At 34.5% G+C, this 6089-nt stretch overlaps 1 non-coding gene across 1 annotated transcript; it reads right to left on the bottom strand.

The window, feature by feature from the left end:
* Positions 1–465: 465 nt before the first annotated feature.
* On the bottom strand, positions 466–567 carry LOC122108744. The gene has a single exon (XR_006147625.1). It is a non-coding gene; the product is annotated as a U6 spliceosomal RNA (small nuclear RNA).
* Positions 568–6089: the final 5522 nt, after the last annotated feature.

Genomic DNA, 6089 nt, shown 5'->3' with positions numbered 1-6089 from the left:
TGTTTTTAGGGCATGGCATACATCATTCCAGGCTCTTCTTGCTTTGATTGTCTCTGCTGAGAAATCTGAGGTGATTCTAATTGGTTTCCCTTTATAGGTGATTAACCTTTTCTCCTTGACAGCTTTAAGGATCTTTTCCTTGGTCTGAGTTGATCCTGTGTGGATTATAATGTGACGGTGTGATGTCCTATTCTGGTCTGGTGTATTTGGGGTTCTAAAAGCTTCTTGTATCTGAGTAGGCCTATCTTTTTGTATGTTTGGGAAGTTCTCTGCTAGGATCCTGTTAAACAAATTTCCTAGACCATTAACTTCTGTTTCTAGGTGCTCCTCTACACCCATTATCTCTATGTAGTCTTTTGAGAAACCTCCATACTACTTTCCAAAGTCTTCGAACAAGTTTAAACTCCTAACAACAAGGCATTAAGGTTCCCTTCTGTCCACATTCCATCCAGCATCTGTTCTTTTAAAAATCTGGAATGCTTCACGAAGTCGAGTGTCATCCACAGTCAGGGGATATTCTTCTCTTTATTGTTCCAATGTTAGTGTATGTGCTACTGAATTGAGCACAGAACAATTTTATATATAAAGTGTAATTGATTTTCTTAAACTAGACAATTCCACAAAAATTAAATTCAAAAGAATTGTTGTGAAATTTTAGAACCATGTATTTCTTACATAAGAACACATTTAAGAATAAAGTCAAGATTGACATGTCCAAAACAAAATAATTCCATATATTTGTTGTTCAACGGATGTGTAGGAGGAGGAATTCAATTATTCTGTACAAGGAACCTGCCATAATAAACACTATAGAAAGTGTTAAGGTTTGTTAAAAGTTTTAATGTTTTAAATATGTTTAATTTTGGGAATTTGCTCATATATGACAAAATTAAGACTATTTAGCACGCTGTAAAACTTTTCCATAAAGCATTTAAGATTCATGGTAGCAGTCATATACTACTAAGTATGTACATTTCAGAGTTTATAGAAACTTTACTAATGAGAAATTGCAAAGTGTTTGTGTAAAGAAGCAGAGTGAAGATTTAAGACATTAACTTCACAGTTTCTGTTAAAATTTAAGGGATTCCTTACTTTATATGTTAGCGAGGAATAAATAATGGTATAAGCCATATACAAATGATGAGATGAACCATAAATAATAATCTTAGTGGGTAACTTTAAAGGCTACTCATAGTCTATAAAATTCTTGTTGAACATCGTAGACTTAGGCAGTTTTAAATGTACAGCAATATGAGAAAATAATAAATCTAATATGTAGTACATTTCAAATACTAGAAATAGAGGTAAATATTTTATTTTTTATTTTATTAATCATTAATATTTATATATTGGTTTTCCTTATTTGTAGCATTGCTTTCCTTGTTGTAATATAATACATTAGGAAATACTTTGAGAATGTTATTGGGATGGCCACACTGTTTTTTATAGGTATATGTGAATTTACAAAGAGCAAAATTAATAACAAAACATTGATTTAAAATTTTATCAATTAGAATCTGAATCAGGAGTGTTGATAAATGTCCACACCTAAAATCTTAGCCCTAGACTGAAGCACTAGTGTTACAATGTTGAGCACACAAAAGTGAGAGATTGTGTTTTGTTTTGTTTTTGTTTTATTTTTTGTTGGTTGTGGGGCTTGAACTCTGGGTCCTGGGTGCTGTCTCTCAGCACTTCAGCTCAAGGCTATTGCTACTACTTGAGTCACAGCATCTCTTCCATCTTTTTCTGCTTATGTGGTGCTGAGGAATCAAACCCAGGACCTCATGCATGCAAGGCAAGCACTCTACACTGAACCACCCTCCCAGCACCTGAGAGACTGTATTTTAAAAAATCATCTAAACAACATTTACTTTCTGTTTTGGGTTATATAATGAAATAAAGAATATCTTTTTATATTTTTGAATGGTCATACTTCTAAATTTATATTAAATTCAGCCACTTTATCCTTTTCAAAGTCATGTAATATCTCTGAGAGTTTGCTTCTGTAAAGATTGTTTTTGCATTGATTATTTATTCTGAGTCATTTTTATTTTTTATCAAAAATACTTTATATTTTATGGTTTTTCGTGTTTTTTTTTAAGTGTGAAAATACCAGACAGAGTGGTTACAATTACATGGGCAAGGTAATGAGTACATTTCTTATCAAGCATTGTTGCATACTCCTTTGTTTCCCCTTACTATCCTTTCCCATCTCACCTCTCTTACGTCCCGTTTCCCCCTCTGCCTTTCCCCCATCCAAAGTTGTAAAATTTGTTTTTCGACATAATGTCTTGTATATCTCATTGTTGCAATGGGTCCACCTGTATCCATATTGAAAAAAATTTTTCCCTTCCCCTCCACAAATTATACCAACATCAAATACAGCGAAAACAGGTGTTATACCATGCAGAAGGGACATACAAAGTAACAAAGAAATCATCTTATAAATATGTTAGAAATAATTACAGAAAAGAAAAAAAATTGAATTCTTATCTTGGGGTTCATTTCACCTAACATCAACTTATCTAACAATTTCTGCATGTCTCAGACATACACTAGTAATTGCTAATAAGGGAAACCATGGGACCTCTGTTTCTTGGGCCTGGCTTACTTCACTTAATAAATTTTTTTTTCCAAGTTTTCCATTTCCTAACAAATGGGGCAATATCATTGTTTCAGATAGAGACATAGAATTCCATTGTGTATATATACAACATTTTCTTGATCCATTTATCTACTGAGGGACATCTGAGTTGGTTCCATATCTTAGCTATGGTAATGCTGCAATAAATATATCTGTGTGGTAGCTTTAGTATGGTCTTGTTTGTGATCATTTAGGCAAATGCCCAAAAGTGGGATTGCTGGGTCATAAGGGAGCTCTATGTGGAGTCTTTGTAGGAACCTCCATACTATTTTCCAAAGTGGTTGAACAAGATTACACTCTCACTAGCAATGAAGTAAGGTTCCCTTCTGTCCACATCCCCTCCAGCATCTGTTGTTATTAGAGTTCTTGATTATAGCCATTCTAACTTGGATGAGGTGAAATCTCAATGTTGATTGATTTGCATTTCTTTTATGGCTAGGGTGGTTGAGCATTTCTGCATGTCTTTATTGGTCACCCTCCTTTCCTATTCAGAGAAGTTTGTCTTTATGTCTTTAGCCCACTTATTTATTGGGCAGTATTTTCTTTGAATATTTGATGTTGGAGGATTTAATTTTTTGATTTCCAGATCTGTTTTAGATGTGAAACCCTTGTCGGTTTTATGGCTAGTGAAGATTCTCTCTGATTCCGTGGGATTTCTATTGATCCCGCTAGCTATGTCCTTTGCCATGCAGAAGCTCTGCAACTGCATGCAATCCTATTTGTCCAAACTTTCATTTGTTGTGCTTTTGCGTTTCTTTTCAGAAAATTTCAGCCTTTTTAAGGAGACCTAGGGTTTCTCATATTCCATCCTGTAATGTTTTCACAATATCTGCTTTGACTCTGAGGTCTTTGATCCATTTGGAGTTGATTCTGGTACAGGGTGATATATATGGATATATAAGGATCTAATTTTCTACAAGTGATTAACCAATTTTGCCAGTACCATTTACTCAACAGCCTTTCTTCGATTTTATCTTTTTAGATCCTTTATCGAATATTAGATGATTATGGGTCTGTAGGTTCATTTCTGGGTTTTCAATTCTATTCCATTGTTCCTGAGGTCTTTTCTTGTGCCAGTACAAAACTGTTTTAATTACTATGGCTTTGTAGTAGAGTTTGAAATTTGGTATTGATATTCCTCCAACACTATTCTTTCTGTTAAGGATTGCTTTTTTCAATTGGGGGTCTTTTGTTGTTCCATATGAATTTTGGGATTGCCTCTTCTATTTCCTTGAAGAATGTGATTGGAATATTGATAGGTATGGCATTGAACTTGTAGATAGCCTTGGGAAATATTGCCGTTTTCACAAGGTTCATCCTTCCTATCGAGGAGCATGGGAGGTTTTGCCACTTTCTAAGTTCTGTTTTGATTTCCTTTTTCAGATTTTTAACGTTTTCATCATAAATGTCCTTCACTTCTTTGGTTACGTTAATTCCTAGGTATTTCATTTATTGTGGGGCTCTTACAAATGGAAAACCTTTCTTGATTTAAGCCTCACTTTTCTCATTGTTGGCATACAGAAAAGCCATTAATTTCTGAGGGTTAATTTTATACCTTGCTATTTTGACAGTTTTGATTTAGCTTGAGTAATTTGGGAGTGGAGTCCGTGGGATTCTTTAAGTACAAGATCATTTTATCTGCAAAGAGGGAGAATTTTACTTCTTCTTTCCTTATTTGGATCCCTTTTATATTGGCATATTGTCTTATTTCTGTAGCTAGGCATTCTAATACTAAATTGAAGAGAAGTTAAGAGAGTGGACATCCTTTTCTCATTCCTGAGTTAAGAGGAAATAGCTTTAGTTTTTCACCATTAATTATAATGCTGGCTGTATGTTTTCCATATACACCTTTTATTGTATTGAGGAATGTTCTATGGATTCCTAATTTTTCCAGAACCTCCATTATAAAGGGGTGTTGGATCTGGTCCAATGCTTTTTCTGCATCTTTTGAGATAACCATGTGGTTTTAATCCTTGCTCTTGTTGATGTGATAAATTAAATTAATTGATTTGTGTATATTGAACCAGGTTTGCATCCCTGAAATACATCCTGTATGATATTAGTGTATGATTTTTTGGATGAATTGTTGAAGTCGATTGGCCAAACTTTTGTTGAAAAGTTTTGTATCAATGTTCTTCAAAGAAATGGGTCTATAGTTCTCTTTCTTTGATGAGTCCCTGCCTGGTTTTGGAATGAAGGTTATGATGGCTTCATAGAATGAGTTTGGTAGAGAACTTTCTCTTTCAATTTCATTGAAGAGTTGGAGGAGTATTGGTGTGAGCTCTGTTTTGAAGGTCTTGTATAATTCCGCTGTAAATCCATCAGGGATTTTCTTAGATGGGAGGTCTCTTATTGCTGTGTCTATTTCAACACTTGATATAGGCCCCTTACTATGCTTTAACCCATGTTGGTTTAGTATTTGCATGTTGATAATTGCTAGCAAAAGGTCCATTTCTGCCAAGTTTTCAAACTTATTAGCATAAAGGTTTGAAAATATTCCCTTATAATGTTCAGAATCTTGGTTGTTTCTGTGGTGATGTTTCCATTCTCACATCTGAGTTTATTTATTTGAGTGTGTTCCTTCTTTTTCTGATAAGACTTTCTAAGGGTCTGTCAATTTTGTTAATTTTTTTAAAGAACCAACTCTTTGTTTTGTTGATTCTTTCTGTGTTTTGTTTATTCTCATTTGTTTAACTCTGATTTAATGTTAATTATTTCTTTCAATCTATTGAATTGGAGTTTATCTTGCTGCTCTTTGTCAAGGTGGTTCAGATGTCTCATTAAATGGTTGGTTTCAGATCTCTCTAATTTGTTGGTGTAGGAACTCAGAGCTATAAACTTGCCTCTGAGTACTGCCTTTGCAGTGTCCCAGAGGGGCTGGTAATTTCTGTGTTCATTTTTGTTGAATATCATGGACATTTGAATTTCCTTTCTAATCTCTTCCATGACCCCCTGTTTATTCAACAGTGTGTTTTTCAGCCTCCATGTGTTACAAGACTTTTTTGGTGGCTTTTGGTGTTGAGTTCTAATTTTATTCCCTTGTGGTCTGAGATAATGCAAGGTGAAACTTCAGTGTTTCTGAATTTGGACAAGTTTGCTTTGTGACCTCTTTTGGAAAATGTTCCATGTGCTGCAGAGTAAAACGTGTATTCTGATGCTACTGGGTGAAATATTCATTCAGTAGATATCTGTTACATCTAGTTGATCTATGCAGTTGTTTAGACCTGTGGTTTCTCTGTTGATTTTTTGCCGATTTGATCTATATAGTGGGGATAGTGGTGTGTTAAAATCCTCAAGAATTAATGTCTTTGGATCTATGTGAGATCTGAGGGAACATAGTGTTTCTTGGATAAATTTGGGTGCTCCATTGTTTGGCGATTCCATATTTAGAATTGTAATCTCCTCCTGAAGTAGAGAACCCATAAGTCGTATGTAGCCACCTTTT

The sequence above is a fragment of the Dipodomys spectabilis genome, unplaced genomic scaffold, assembly GCF_019054845.1.
Source record: "Dipodomys spectabilis isolate Male_0828 unplaced genomic scaffold, ASM1905484v1 ptg000065l, whole genome shotgun sequence".
Classification (NCBI taxonomy): domain Eukaryota; kingdom Metazoa; phylum Chordata; class Mammalia; order Rodentia; family Heteromyidae; genus Dipodomys; species Dipodomys spectabilis.
Note: the sequence above shows the minus strand (reverse complement) of the source record. Positions and strands in the feature narration are given on the sequence as shown.